A 17442-nucleotide genomic window follows, 5' to 3' on the forward strand; every position below is an offset into this window, starting at 1 on the left:
GACACATACCTCCAGGAGGTAGTCTTTAAAGTCGTTAGATTTGCGTTGATACGCATGAACTATATGCTCACAAACACCCACTCAGTAGACAGAAGACGGAGCCTTATTTGAGCCTGTTTAAGGATGGGAATCACTGTTTCATGCTGCCAAAAATCGTCACTCAAGTCACGGGTTCAAAACAAGTTGCTCGGTATGGGTCAAGAATATGTGGTCTAAAGTATTTAAAATGGCTTTGGCTTCACAGAAGACTCAAGATTGTAAGTCCAGTGGAGAAAGTTTGCTCAAAAAGAGCTACCGGCAAAGAGCATTGAATTCTTCAATTATTTACTCAACCATTTCATTAATTTCCACCTTTAAGGACACCAGTGTTCCTACCACAGCATTCAACATTTACTAAAAAATGCATATGACAGAGGGCGTAGTCTAGATAGAAGGCACAGTCTTGACAGAAAAAATGCATATATGACACTACCACAAAAGGCGCATACTTGACAGAGAAATAGTCAAAGGTAGTGGAAGCAAAATACGTTATAGCAGATGTGCATGAATTTCGATTAGGCACAATAGAGAGATAATCCAAGGAATCGACAGAGTAAAAGCAACAAATTTTTTGGCTGTCACTGAATTAATGGAGTGTTATGGACAGTGAACAAAAATGTCATAATTGATATTGTTACAGGGAAAAGTGTCTACACAGAACTGCTTATCCCACTAAGGTGTGGTAGCTACCTTAGAAACAAACAAATTAAAGCTACTTTTGTTTTTCCTTTATGAAATATAGATGAGAGAAGAACAAGGAAGACCAACCTTTGTCTTGCGCTAATCTCCTAGTGTGATTCCTCTCTCTCTTGATAGTCTTTCACTACTTGCTCCCTTGTACGCCCAACTTCACAAAGTACCTGTAAGATCACAGTAGCATAGCACTATACAAGAACATGGATCTATAATCATAAACAATCTAGGATCAGATGTAAATTGACCATACAAATGCATAAAACATAAATGACACAAGAGTATGGAGGAAAACTTGAATAGCTTTTATTGATAAACAAGAAAGAGCCAAGGGAGTTACAACCAGTTGTTCTGACCCAGCATCATCCTCTCAGCAAGAAAGCCCCTCCTCACCTCATACAAAGCTTAGATCACCCAACAATCTGATGTTGTCTCGAGAAACCAACAACAATTCCTTACAATATGCAAAATTCCAGCCTTTGGATCTCTGGGATGAGGGATCCATATATAGATATCTGTAAGGGAGATGAATCAGCTTGTGATTTGATTAGTGTCTTCCCTCTGATAGTTATTGCTTCCACTTGGAGATTGATGATCTCTTACTCATCCTTGGTCGAATTCAGAGAGGCAAGTGTCACAGGAGAAGTTTCTGGAAGTTTCCATGCCTCTCCACCTCGCGGAATGACACTTCCATTTGTCACTTCTCGCCCATTGCATCCCATAGAAGGGATTTTTGAAATGCAATGCACCCACACCGTGTATTTAGGTGAGATGCAACGCACTTTGCCTATGGAGCAGCTGAAATGATCCTGTTTTGACCAGTTCTGAGCAATTTTTCATGGAGAACTTCTGGGAGAAGCTGTAATCAGTTGACCTTGTTCCTTTAGGGGTTAGAACAACACTTTTAGGGACTTAGGAGCCCTTGGTTCATGGAAATTTCATGCTTGGAGTTGTAGTGCCCAAAAATATCTATAACAGTTGCCCCCTAATGCATGAGGTCGTTAATCTTTTGATGTCGGGTGAAATGCTTTATTATGAGGATCCGAAGTTCTTTCAAGCTGGGAGGAGACCTGTAATAAGATACAATACAATACCTTATCTTCATAATATTTTCATGATCTAGCTGAGGCGGGCATTCCCATACTCAACTTTATAAATTCATTTTCATGTACATAGGACAGACAATCGTCTGAGTGTAGACTGATGATTCTGGTAGAGTCATCATCCCTTTGATTGGATGATTATCTATGTAGCAATGATGTACATTTGATGTCTTTATTTCCCTGAATATATATCGCAGCCTGGATGGATGAAAATAGATCCGGGGTCTTCAATCTCATTCAATCTTGACTCGAAGTACAAGTCTATCCATGTGAGAGATGTTTAGGAGTCGAACATGGAAAGACATCGCCTGATTACCAGCCAATGATGTAAGCTGTTAAAAGGCGCGAGAGGAATCACCGATAATGATAATGACCCTCAAGGTACTGCAGTACAATTCACGTTGTGTGAATAAAGGACTTGGTGTCTAACACCACGCAAAATCTTTCGGTCGAAGGTCATTGATGTAAACCTGTTGCCGGAAGTGAGAAACTTGCCATTGAGGCAGGCAAGCTTCAAAGTACTGAATGGGGTGTTCCTAGATCGACTTCTTGGAGAAAGAGATGATGTCGACAAGAAGCGATCCATCACAGGAGGGCCTTAATGAATCCCACATCAATGACACGGAACAGAGAAAATGATTTTAATGGAGGTGAAAACAATCTGATGACATAAGGTTCAAGGTGGCAGTCATGAAAGAATGGAGTGTAAATGTATTGTAGCGGGTGAGACACAGGTGAATTCTCTGAATGACTTCTCTTGAACATATCGGCGACACTGACGTGATGGACTGGTAGCATTAACCCCAAATGTGGATGGTGTGATGGGACCATGGTGATGTGACCGGTGAATGAAACAACCTGACCCGACTTGGATGCGAAGTGAAAGTGTCATGTTCAAGAGTGACTTGCTACCAACAAAGTTTCTTCAAGTTTTCTTCCCAATTTTTCCCCAGTCATTGCTGACCAGTACCTCTTTATTTTTTTCAAGCTTGAGGAGGATAACATATGCTTGTTCTATAGTTTTCCCTTCGGGCAAACCCATCGCTATGTTTTAACGAGCCTAGCGATAGTGAAACACGTTCTTGTCTGCTATGGACAAGTTTGTCGATATTAAGTTTTAACGAGTTTAACGACAAAGATAACTTGGTCCTTTCCAATTTTAGAGAGTCTGAAAAGGAACGTAAAGGAAACTCCAAAATTCCTTTTTCGTCATCTAATCCCTTAAGTTCGAAAAAGTATAAAACAATACAGAAGGGATGAATTTTCGATACTTTTAACGAGCCGAAAAAACAAGCGCTCGATCTTTTTGTGTAATAATCCCTTAGGTCCAAAAAGATTAAAATCTAAAGGAGGGGTAGCACTTCCGGTCCCTTTAACGAGCTGGAGAGGCCAATGGCTTGGCAATCTTTTCATATTTTACGAGTCAGTTGAAAAGAGCTTAAAGGGGACTCGTCTTTTGAGGAACGAGTGATAAAATTGGGTAGCAGCTGATTCCAGGTAAGGTTTGGAATTTTCCAATCACGGCAGTGTTACAAGGATGGCTAGTGAGATCACTCTTCGCAATTGTTCCTCAAAAGGGGTAAACAATCAAATGGAGGTGAATGATCGGCCAATATAGAGTGGAGGTGATGATGAGAACACGACCAAGGCTTTTAAAGGCTGAAGTACTACATTCACGATGGTTATTTACTGGGAAATAGTTCATTTTTTAACGAGCTTGAACTATGTGCTAAAACTGCTCGATTAATCCAGTCGTATAATAAGAATGTCTCATATATGAAAATGGAAATTTTTAGAGTTTTGCTCCACATCCTTTCTTTATGCAAGTTAGGAAACGACCAATCCTACGAGTTTAAAGGGTTAGAGGACCTACAAATTTAAAAAATAAATAGTCGATCTTCGCTTGTATGCCAAAAGGATTGCATGCCCCCACGTATAAAATAAAGCTTCAAGGCCACCTTTTGTTCTACCGATAAAACATTTGTTTTATCAGGAAAGGTAATCCTCTTTCAGGTTACCAAAGATTGTTCTATTCACAGCGCAAACAAAACATTTCTTCGGCAATGTCTACCAAAATAGACAATGGTGAGCGGTGCAGACGCCTCCACTCACATAACTTTGACGAGGGAATCTTATTCCAGTCTAACCCCCTCATCCAATCATGAACGCGAGTACAATCCAGTCATATATCTCTCGCGGAAACCTACCCTATACCCGAAATTTTCCTGCCGAGGCAGACCAGGGTGCATGCCCCCTGGGTTTCAGTCATGTCTCCTGAATCACTCGCGCTCACTAGGTGGAAGGACTGGGGATTGATGAGACATTCCTTGTGTGAAAAGACCATTTATGGATGGTATGTGACTATTTTCTATGCGTGATCTGGGAAATGAAAGTTGGTCTATGAGCTTGACCACTCTTCCTTCGTGCGGAAAAAACATTACTCTAAAGAGTGATGAGACAATTGCTCCCATGCAATAAATATAGTCTCCTCCAAGGAGTAGATTATAATCTAGGGGTCCTTGAACTACCATTACGTTCATGTGAATGGTTTTCCCTCTCAATGTTATGGGCACATTGGGAAGGATCCCTAATGGTCGACTGATTTCTTTGTCAAAGCCTGTTAGATTTCTCATCTCAGGCAAAAGCGATGGTGAGCCAAGCGCTTTCCAAGCAGTCGAGGAAAGGATACTCACAGAAGCCCCTTCATCTATGATGGTATCGGCCATAACCATTCTATATATTTGAGCAATAATTCGGAATGGTACACTAGCCGGTAAACGGGGTCTGCCTAGTTGATTCCAGTCGAAGGAAACAACTAGGTTGCTTGGAGGTGGGACCGAATAGACGGCCGTGTACGACTCTGACGAACTTCCTTCCTACGGTAAAGGAACAGGTAAATTTCCCTCATGTTCATTGGAGTCTGTGCTTATGAAAAGAATTTGGACGGTGTCATCCTTATTCTCCTCTGTGACTGTATCATCTAAAGATGGAACCTCTGAAGGCAAGACCGGGTCAACTGCCACCTCGACCTTTTGACTTTCGTCTGGTATGGGTTCAGATGGTTTGTCTTCAATGATAGATTCTTCGGCCGACCACCTGGGTGGGTCAGCCGGCTTTTCAACTAGTGACGAACTCGGCAAGAGTTTTTTATATCCAGGAGGAAGTCGTAACAATGAGACCGGATGATCGTCCAAAACTCTTTTAGCCTCGTCTAAGAAGGGACAACGGTGGATGGCATGATCGCCTTTGTATAGTTTACAAGGAAATCTATATTTTCCTTTTTGTCCTGGGGCTTCACTTTCACTATTCGACGGTGTGCTTTCAACATGATCATCAGAGGTTGACGACACCGGGTTGTGAAAACGAGGAGACCAGTCCCTTAAGATCCGAGGGATGCAAGGACAATCTCTATGATAGTGGTCTCCTTTGCAAATGACACATGGCGATTTAGGCCTGGTCGGTGCAGTGTGTGGATTTTCGCTAGACGACACTTGGTTGCCCCCTTTCGCTTTTGACTCCTTCTTCTTCTTCTCTTTCTTCTTCTTTTCCTTCTTCTTCTCAGGTACTTGATTTTTGGCTTTACCAACCCCATCAAGCGAAGAAGAAGGAGGAGAGGAAGAATTGGAGGAAGTAGAAGGTTGGTGGGTAACTCTAGATTCATCTAGTTGCTGACTTGATTGCTCAGGAATTGCGGTGTTCTAAACTATAGAGGTTGAGAAGAGCCATACGGGCAAGCCGATTGTCAATCCTGGAAGTGACAATGTGGCCATATGGGGTGTACCAACATCTCCCCAAGAGGAGAAGGGACTAGGATTTCCTCCCAAGGGGAATTCCTTGGTTGGTGGGTTCCATTTTCTCAACCTAAGATCAACGTAGGAAAGGGTGATGATTTTATTCCGTTTAAAATAAATTTTAGACGCTTTGACACAACTTGTTTTTTCAATTTTTAAGAGTTGAGAAAAAACAAAAGATGACTCTAGTCGCCTTCGATTTTTAATGAGCCTGAAGTGACAAGTGCTCAGATGGACCTTTTCCGTTAAGGAGTCTGAAAAGGAATGAAAGGGACCGCTCTAGAAATATAGGTAGAGGGATTACCAAACCAATCGCAAAACTGCAGAATACTTTTTATGGTACGGTAGTCAATCTTCCCGAATGCTGTGTTTAGTGCATTGCGATCGATAGGGCGGCAGACACGGCTTCCTATGGATAAAGGATAAAGCCTATTGTGGTCTCCCAAAATATACTAGACGATACGTGGGAGCACAAGTCCGTACTGGCACTTATCGTCTCAAAGTGGAGGAATCATCCAACCATCAGTGAGAACAACAGTTACCAGGCTTTACGACGCCGGAATACGTCTCTAGCCTAGACTTCTAAATGTTATGCGTTAGGTTCCAAAGCGTTGTTAGATTCATTGAATTTATTTTATAGTTGATCTTGTTTAAGAAATTTTCCTTTCAGGTTCACCGCGAGATGTAGATGTATAATTCCTAAAATGCAATCTAAGATGATAAATAGTCTTTTATCTTCTTTGTGCAATGAAAATCCTAGCTACTAAGGAAAGAGAGGCAATATTCTTTCACAAAGAGCAAAGAGCACGCTCTAAATGCACTGTCCTAAATCAAACCAATCAAACAGTCTAAATGCAAATGCACATGCATGTATTTGTTTTCGAATTTCTTAGTATGTGAATGGTAAAAAGAAAGTTGATGCACAAATCTGAATTGCTTTTCAAGCAACAATTATTAACAAGTTTCTTTTCAAAATAAAAAATGGAGACAATCACAACACTTTACGATTTGGAAATGAATACTTGCTTTAGACACTAGAAAAATTACAAATTCAGACCAAATACAATAGTAACAGGATAATCAACTATCTACAACAACCAAACTCTTTCCTATGACTGAAAACGATGCTTGCGACACTTTCAAATCAAAGGACGACAATACAATTACGTTACTTTTTGCAAAGGAGAACTGAAAATGACTCAACAAATACATAAAAACATTTACAGTTCTTTTGTACAACGGAGGCGGAATAACAGTAAGGAAAAGGGGTTTCAAACAGAGATATACTGATTACAGGCAGCAAAATTCATGAATAGAACTGGAAAGAATGAATCACAGAAACCAAAACTGAACAATGCCTAGTCTGATCAGCACACCTATAACACATGGAATTTGAAATGCAGCGCACCTACTACACTCGGGAAGTGCACTGAATTTCAGATTCATAGAACAGTACTTGCGCTGGACCAGAGACGAGACTTTGCTTGGGTTCCGAGTCACAGTTTGCAGTTCAGTTCATGGGTTTCGGCCGAGCAAATGGTAATTAGCAATGCAACAATCAGGGGTAGATCTAAGGAGGTTCTAAGAGCTACCACAAGGGCAATCAGAGAGTTTGTGAATCAGTTGTTTAAGTCATAAACAAATCCTGGATATTGACTAAAGCGACATTTATCTACTTTGCATTTGCATGGCAAATGCAGTTCGAAAGCTACCTGGCTCGACTTCAGGCTCCGTCTGTAAGTTTATGAAATAGACAACAAGGAAGATAAACAAACAAACTACTTCGTCCCCAGCGGAGTCGCCATTTTGTTACAGGGAAAAGTGTCTACACGGAACTTCTTATCCCACTAAGCTATGGTATCTACCTTAGAAACAAACAAAGTAAAGCTACTTTCATTTTTCCTTTATGAAATATAGATGAGAGAAGAACAAAGAAGACCAACCTCTGTCTTGCGCTAATCTCCTAGTGCGATTCCTCTCTCTCTTGATAGTCTTTTGCTACTTGCTCCCTTGTACGCCCAGCTTCACAGAGTACCTGTAAGATCACAGTAGCATAGCACTATACATGAACATGGATCTATAATCATAAGCAATCTAGTATCAGATGTAAATTGACCATACAAATGCATAAAACATAAATGACACAAGAGTATGGAGGAAAACTTGAATAGCTTTTATTGATAAACAAGAAAGAGCCAAGGGAGTTACAACCAGTTGTTCTAACCCAGCATCATCCTCTCAGCAAGGAAGCCCCTCTTCACCTCATACAAAGCTTAGATCACCCAACTATCTGATGTTGTCTCAAGAAACCAACAACAATTCCTTACAATATGCAAAATTCCAGCCTCTGGATCTCTGGGATGAGGGATCCATATATAGATATCTGTAAGGGAGATGAGTCAGCTTGTGATTTGATTAGTGTCTTCCCTCTGATAGTTCTTGCTTCCACTTGGATATTGATGATCTCTTACTCATCCTTGGTCGAATTCAGAGAGGCAAGTGTCACATGAGAAGTTTTTGGAAGTTTCCATGTCTCTCCACCTCGCGGAATGACACTACCATTTGTCACTTCTCACCCATCGCACCCCATAGAAGGGCTTTTTGAAATGCAACACACCCACACAGTGTATTTAGGTGAGATGCAACGCACTTTGCCTATGGAGCAGCTGAAATGATCCTGTTTTGACCAGTTCTGAGCAGTTTTTCATGGAGAACTTCTGGGAGAAGTTGTAATCAGTTGACCTTGTTCCTTTAGGGGTTAGAACAATGCTTTTAGGGACTTAGGAGCCCTTGGTTTATGGAAATTTCATGCTTGGGGTTGTAGTGCCCAAAAATTTCTATAACAGATATGCACATAGAGGCCACAAAACAAATGGCTCAAAATGGAGCAGGACTAGCAATCGCCTGCTCTGATACCATGTTAAACACACATGGGCAGCAAGAAATATCTGAAGGATAAAACATGAGAATACATTTTTATTAGCAAATGATTTACATTTATAGTACATGCTGTGACCGTTGGGTTCCACATCCGAAGGTCTCTTGGATTCCTTCTGTCTATTCGGCTTCCACACTAACTTGGAATCCTTTTCTTCAGATCCTCCTGAATTACAAACTTTAATTCATAAGTTACAGGGAATTTCTCTATCTCAAGAAGAATCTAAGTTTTCCCAAGGTAGTGTCACTTGTCATTTGACCCCAACTCAATGGCTGACTAGAGCACAAAGTGAAAAAGTAGGAATCCCACCAGTTGAGTTTCCTTTACCAAGTTGTAAGAAAGCTAGGAAAACACCAGTAGAATATCAGAGTGAGGTTTTATCATCATCTTCATCTACCATCCCATCCATATCATCACAAGTTCATTCATCCATCCCTCAACTCCAAATCGTGGTTCACACAAGTACATGAGCAACATCCTCCTCTACACAACCACCTTCAACTACTGCCACTTCTCCTCCTACTCATATCCCAACAATGGAAGGAAACCCTCCACCAAGGTCATGGGATAATCCAAGAGCTGTGAACATGCCTGCACCCTTATCGAAATTACCTGCTCATCCTGAGAAATGGCTCCCCAAGTTAAATCCTGACAATGATCTATCAGCTGAAGAGCACATAAATAATTTCATGTTGTCCATTAATTTAAATGGAGTAATGGAAGAGGACACAGTTTTATGATTATTCCCTTATACTTTAAAAGGAGTAGTAGGATCATGGTATTTTTCATTACCATCAGGCTCTGTTAAATACTTGGATACATTTCAAGATTAGTTCTTGACAAAATTTGGAGATGACCGATCTACATCAACTTTAATCAATGACCTCTCCAATTTGAAAGGCGAACCAAGAGAACCAACTAAGGATTTAAATTCTCGCTTCTATAAATTATTAAATAAAATACCAATAGCATCGAAGCCTAGTAATGAAGTCCAAAATGAATGGTATATTTCCGCTTTTCCCTCAAATTCAGCCATCTTTGTAGATAGAGCTACCAAGCCAACGTTAGTTGAAAACATGAAAGAGGATTTAGCTGTAGAGAAACGTATCCTAGCCGTAGAAAAGAAAAACACTGTAGATGAAAGAAAGTCTAAAGAAGTATCTTTTAGAGATGATCCTAAGAAAAAACAAACAAAAGACTTGTTTGACCTGGAAGGGTTATAAAAAGTCTTGAAAACCATGTCCAACGAAATGGTAGATATAAAGAAACAAGTAGCAGAAACCTCTTCCAAGTAACCTAATAAACCCTTTAGAAGAAATCCTTCAATTGATTTGAAACCTCCAAATGCTATAAAAAATGTAGAATCAGAAGGGGAAGATAAAGAAGTTTCGAATGAGGAACATACCGATGATGATGAAGTTGTATAACTACAAGGAATGTGTAACTTCATTCTTCCAGATGAAGAAGATCAAGATGCATTACCAGTTACTACCAGAAGTAGAAATCAACTTGATCCTCCACAATCCAGTTCCAAACAAAAAAATCCAAGCCCAACTCAGACAAACCCAATCCAATCTGATTCAACAACTCCATCTAAAATGCTTATCATCTCCGATGAAATGGAATATAACATTGTTGAAGACTTGAAGAAAACTAGGGCTAATATTACTTTTCATGAGCTTAGAAAATTAAAGCATCAATAGAAATTGCTCTTAAAAGATTTTCATGCAGTACCTATTGCGCCTCTACCTGTCACTGTAATTTCACAAGCTACTCATAAAATGGGAAGACCTCCGACTAGTATGTCAAATAAAGTCGATCCAAATGACATTACTTTGATTGGAGGAAGGTCGAAATCCCATACTTCGCCGTTTCTCCTTACCTTTGAAGTTTACAATAAAAATTTGCATAACTGTCTGGTAGATTCTGGTGCTTCATCTAATATTTTGTGTAAGACAGTTTGCGCAAAGTTAAATGCCTGACCTCAAAAATCTGCAATGTGCATAGTACAACTGGATCGATCTCAATTTGAGGTTATCGGTGAACTTAATCAAGTGACCATAAGGCTTTCATCAAATTCAAAGGTGTGTCAAGTTATTGATACACTTATCGTAGATATTTCTGAATTTTATGGACTAATTCTTAGCAAGGATTGGTCAGAGAAGCTTCACGGTTACTTTGCGACCGACTAGTCTCATATGTGGCTCCCTTACAACGGTAAACCAAATCAAATAAAGGTTGAGTGAGAAAGACACCAAAAGTATATAGTAACAGAGTTGGAAGGGGAAAATGAACCTATAGCGTACAACAACAATATAATTGGAAACTATTCCATTGATTTGTTCTTAGGGAGTTTCAACGCTCATACTTCACCTTTCTTAGAAAATTCCATTTTATCTCAGATAGAAAATTTTTCTCAAACAAACACTTCTAGATGCATTGATTTTGTAAGTAAACCTGTAAATAAAACTTTGTTTTGGAAATTATTTTTTGATGGTTCTAAATCTAATGATGGAGTAGGAGTAGGTTGTATATTAGTCAGCCCAAAAGAAAAGGAAACCATGCTAGCATGTAGACTCAAGTTCGATTGCACGAACAATACTGCTGAACATGAAGCGTTAGTTCAAAGGTTATACAAAGCAATCGGGCTTGATATCAAATATCTGCAAGTCTTTGGAGATTCTGAGATTATTATCAGATAGGTAAGGAATACTATACATTGTCTGTCAGGACACTTGAAGCACTATCAATCGTTAGTACAAGACCTGACTTCACACTTTATAGCATTTAATATTTCATCTATTCCCAGACTCCAAAATGCTAGTGCTGATCTCCTTGCTAATGTGGCTTCCAAGCTCATTCCATCAGAGGACTATAGTCCAGACAGATTCTTGATTGAATTAATCTTTAGACCCTCCATTCCTGATAATATTACCAACTGGAGAGTTTTCAACGATGACCCTGATATTGTAAGTTTTCTAACTTCAGAAGGCTCTTACAATAATCAGATAATTGATGAAGACCAACATGACAAGTAGCTGAAACAAGGAAGCAGCAATAACGCTATACCTAAATCCGTAGTCAAGTTGGAGGACCTATATGACTTAAAGGACAGGTTCAAAAGGTCCACCAATTCAAAACTTCAAAGTTCAACTCTGAGATATGAATTAGTGAATCTGGGGACTGACATAAAACCACAGAACGTCAACCTAGGTCTTGGTCTAACACCCAAGGAAAAGGCAGCTTTCATTCGACTGTTAAAACAATACAAAAATGTCTTTGCCTAGAATTACGATGATCTCAAAACTTACAACACTTCGATTATACAGCATACAATTCTGATGATCGCTAATGAAAAGCTAGTCCAGCAGAAATTGAGGAAAACACATCCTAATTTGGAAAACCAGATTCAGTCTGAGTTGAAAAAACTAATGAAAGCCAAGATTATTTTTCCTGTTAGGCATTCTAGATGGGTTTCCAACTTGGTACCAGTCAGAAAGAAAAAAGTAGATATTCGGATTTGTATTGACTTTCGAAATCTCAATAAAGCTTCCTAAAAGGATAATTTTCCACTACCCCCTATGGAACAGATATTACAATCAGAAGCAGGGTCTGAACTGATGTCCTTCTTAGATGGATACTCGGGGTATAACCAAATCTTGGTCCACCCAGATGATCAATTGAAGACCACATTTAGAACAAAATGGGGCACTTATGCATATCAAAAGATGCCATTTGGGCTGATTAATGTCGGTGCCACATTTCAAAGGGCCATGGACATTGCATTTAAAGGATTAGTGAATAAGTCAGTGGTGATTTACTTAGATGACATAACAGTGTATTCTAAAAAATGCAGTAGTCACCTCAGAGACTTAAAACAGATCTTCCAACGATGTCAAAAATATGGGATCTCACTTAATCCAAAAAAGTCATTTTTTGCATTAAGTGAAGGGAAGCTTCTTGGATTTATAGTGTCTAAAGTTGGAATCCATATTGATCTAGAAAAAATTAATGGAATTTTTGAGATATCCTTACCCCATACCAAAAAAGCGATGTATCCTTTCCTTGGTCAGATTAATTTCGTCAAAAGATTTGTCCCCAACTTTTCAAGAATCGTGTCAACTCTTCAATCCATGATAAATAAAAACTCTCTTTTCAAATGGGGTCATGTAGAACATGAAGCGTTTGGTTTGATAAAACAAGCGATTATAAATGCCCCATCTCTAGTGACTCCAAACTTTTCTGATCCTTTTACTTTGTATATATTTGCCTCTGAGAAATCATACGCTGCAATACTCACACAGGCCAATCAAGATAAAGTTGAAGCCCAATTTCCTTCTTTAGTTCAAACATGCAAGGAGCTGAATTAAATTACTCTGACGTTGAGAAATAGGCTTATGCTGTATTCAAAGCAATCAAACACTTTAGAGCCTTCCTTCTCAAAACTCATATGAAAATAATAGTACCATTTCCAGCGGTGAGAAATCTTTTGGAACAGGGAGACGTGGGCGAAAAGAGGGAAAATTAGGTTACAGCCCTGCAAGAATATGACGCTGAAATCAAACCAACAAATATTGTAAAAGGTCAAGGTTTTTGCAGGATGTTGGCTGGAGCATCACACATGTCAGAAACGCAGTCTCCAGATAGTGAAGTACAAATGCATGAGGTAAGCCTAAATGACACTGAATCAAGATATGCAGATATCATATTTTACTTAAAGAATGGATATGCTCCTTCACATTTGAATCAAACAAAGAAAAGAGCCCTCAGGCTAAAAGCTAAACAATATCAAATTGTAAATGATGTACTCTTTAGGATGAATTATGATTCTATTCTCCTTAGATGCCTTGAGAAATCTGAAGCTGAAAAAGTATTGCAGGAACTTCATGATGGACCAGCGGGCGGACACTATGCAGGAGATGCGACAACACACAAAATCTTGCGTGCAGGCTACTACTGGCCAACGTTATTTAAGGATGCACATAGCTATGTAAGAAGATGTCAGGTTTGTCAAACTGTTGCTGGAAGACAAAGGAAACCATCGTTTCCATTATAGCCGGTCAACATCGATCAACCATTTGAACAATGGGGATTAGATATAATAGGTGAGATCATTCCTCACTCTTCTAAACAGCATAAATACATCCTTACTGCTACCGATTACTTTACTAAATGGGTGGAAGTAGTTCCACTTAAGTCAGCCAACTCTGAGAGTATCATCGAATTCATAGATCAATTCATAATTACCAGGTTTGGCTTACCTTCTGCTTTAATGTTCGATAATGCATCATATTTCTCAAGTAATGCTATGATTGAATTTGTGCTCAAAAGAGGTTTTAAGCTTAAATATTCTGCCAATTATTATCCGCAAGGAAATGGGTTGGTTGAATCAATGAACAAAAACCTTATTAGAATCATTAAATGGACTATTGATCAAAATCATAGAAACTGGCATAAGTCTTTAATGTATGTTGTTTGGGCAGATCGAATAACTCAGAAAACTTTTATTGGCACTTCTCCTTTTAATTTAGTTTATGGGAAAGAAGTGGTCCTCCCAACAAATCTAGCTATTCCTTCTTTAGCCTTGGTTCAATTCATTGAATAAACCCCTTCCTCATCCTTGCAATTAAGACAATTGCAGATCCTTAAGCTTGAAGAGGAACGAGAAAAGGCTAGAATTACCCATGCGCATCATCAACAGTTAGTAAAAGCTTCTTTTGATTCAAATTTGGTATCTAGAAAAGATTTCAACTTGGAGACTTAATATTGAAATGGGATAAAGCCCATGAAGCGAAAGGTAAGCATACTAAATTCCAACGGATGTGGCTTGGACCATTCCATATTGTCGAAATCATCGGTCCATCAACTTTCATTCTACAAGATTTAGCAGGGAATAGAGAGTCTTTACCTATTAATCGACAAATCCTTAAAAAATATTCCCATAGAGGATGATCTCTTCTATTTTTTGTAAATTATTGTTTTTGATTTAGTTTTATTTTTTATAATAAAACAGGTTGAAAATGTTTACTTTTGGTTTCCACGAAAAGAATAGTGTCTCATGTCAATTTTGTTTTTTGCTTGTATAAGTGGAAGTGGTTAGGAAAATTAATCTTTATTTTTGAAACATAGGGTCAAGTGCTATCATTCTAAAAAAATTTACTTGTTCTTTTGTTTCAACTATACAAGTTTTGGTTAAAATCAACCTTAGGAAGAAGTTTTCCTCATATCAGTCATAAAAGGTATCAATAACAAGACAAAGATTCTCTACAGAAAAACTATTTTTAAACTCTACAATTGTCGTCCAAAAGAATTCTTAAGGAACCAATGACTTCCTCCCCACTTTAGGAAATTGCGAGATTCAAAGAGTAATCCAACTATGCACTTCAAACTTAAAGAATAAGAGGTCTCATCAAGAGCCGGCTTATCATGATCATAAAGATTATAACTAACTGACATTGCCATACTGCATACCAAAATAGGGCAATGACTTGAGATTGTTGCAATCAAAAGACGAGGGGTCTCATCATGAGCCAGTTTGTTTAGTTAAGTTGTAAATCAAGTGAATGGAACTGTCAATTTTGGCCACCAAACCAAGACATTGTTCTTTAAGAATTAAAAAAGAAATAAGAAAAGAAAAAACAATAAGTGTATATGGGGATTTATCTTTGAAAATTGCATACTTCTTAAGTGGGATACTGGATCATTGCTGGGTAACAAGTAACCCTGTCGAGGCTATGGATGCCTACTAGCAGCAGAGGCTCTACCTATGACAAATGAGTATACCTAAATTGACCTATGGAGATGTCTTTGTTTTTATCTTTACAAACCAAGTAATGACTGATGTGAGTACAACAAATACCTCTAGGGAGAAGATAATCAGAATAAGGATAGTTGGAACAAGATGTTGTTAAAAAATAGCACTATTTACCTTACATTTCTACGATAAAGTTTCATTTTCAAAACCATTTCTATTTTAGACGTTTTAGAAAATAAAAAAAAAACCATCAGAGATAACTGGTTCTTTCAAGTGAATCACCAATTGTTGTGACCATCAACAACCCCCCTTTTTTATTAGTGTTAGCAATAACATTAATAAATGGGGACCCTTCCAAAAAATCAAATCTTAGCATTTAATGTTGCCTTTTTTTTTAAATAAAACAAGATATCAAAGTAGAACTTGTTAAAACATGTAAATTTACCTTTTCATACTCCAAGCGCATGAAACATCACAAACTATAAGTTTCCTTATAAAAAGCATTATATGACCACAAGACCTAAGAAAAGATTTATAAGCGGAAAGTCTTGAATATTAAGAGAAGCTTTAAAAAACCCACTTTTAAACGATATTATCACATCGCAAGAGGTCACAGTGAGCATCTCTTATAAAAGTGACTCTTTGAAAATGCAATCCGCAAGAATGCGAGATCACAAAGTCTTACAACCTCACCACATCGCAAATTCCAAATTTCGTGATGCTACTTTACGCAACACACCCAAATATTGCGAAATTCGATAGCCTCTCGCAAATCTCATATTGCAGCCGCCCGACGAAATGATTATTTTTAATGATAACAGGTTTTGCGATATTGTGAAGAAAATCACAAAATCATTTTTATCGTAGATCAAAGGGCTCATAGTTCTAGGAAAGTACTTTCCATCATTCAATGTAAAAGCTATGAACATTAAATTTTAACTAAACGGTCTATTAGTGGTCATTTATTAAAAAACGATTCGGATCAGGGTAAAGGACCATTTGACACAAGATGATATCTTTTGATATGATTTAGAATTAAAAGCTTTCCCATCACCTTATTTTTTTCTTTCTATTGATGTTTCCTGTATTCACTAGCATCTTGATCATATCCTTGCTCTCTGCTTGCAATTTTCAGGAAGAGTACACAAAACGTAATACACGACGAAATGGGGAAGAAAGGCAAGGCACCCGCATCTGAGAAAACAGAAATGACTCCATTATTCACAGAAACCACTTGTACTAGGGACGCAAGGATATCTACCTGGGAAGCCATGTACCAATTGTTAGAAGAGGAAAACCCAAGAATTATGAAGGTTACAGTTGCAATAGATGGATGTGGCTCTTTTGAAGCATCCCTAACTGAGCTTGCATGCTCGTTTCTATACCATATTTTTGTGAGGTCGAAGATACTCCCCTACATAGATATGGTGAAATGGATTATATATCACAAAGAAATATCTGATAAAGAGTTCAAGATGGCCAATTAGCAAATCATGGGGTCATTTGCCCCAAACAATTTGAGACGCATGTATCACTTGCCAGAACCCCAGGCTAGATACAACAAGCAGTTTGTAGAAAAGTTTCCCAACGAGAACGAAGATTTGGCAGAATGCACAAAGCATTGGTCAAACAACGAGAAAATATTAAAGAAAGATAAAAATGGTATGTATGCCACTAGCTCTCTTTCTTCTCCTTACTGTTTTGCTGCTGCAATGTTGTGTAGACTATTTAGGAGACCAGACATCAATAAGTTTTCATCAGAGTGGTTACCTCTATTGGATGTGGCTACCAATGCCATCCGTCCCAAACTTATTTCATTGGTTCCTATTTTCCCTTCCTTCGCTCTTCCCTTTTTTCTTTCGTGAAAGATTGGTCCCAAATTTTATCATATAATTTAGCCTCTGCTATTTTAGGATATCGAACTAAAAGAAGTTTTACTTTAAGGGTTTATCCTCCATTCTTTTTTAGCACCTATGTCATGGACACCATTTGTTTTGTTTCTGATTTTCCTATCATGGGATGGAAGTGGATGGTACAAAATCCTCTTCCCATTCAGGTTTATCACAAAGTATTGTGGGAATCGAATTTCATCCCACATTTCTACAAGATTTGTCATGGAGTTAT

This window comes from Pinus tabuliformis, chromosome J (assembly GCF_031772625.1).
Source record: "Pinus tabuliformis cultivar Carrire ecotype Pingquan chromosome J, CPIR1, whole genome shotgun sequence".
NCBI lineage: Eukaryota > Viridiplantae > Streptophyta > Pinopsida > Pinales > Pinaceae > Pinus > Pinus tabuliformis.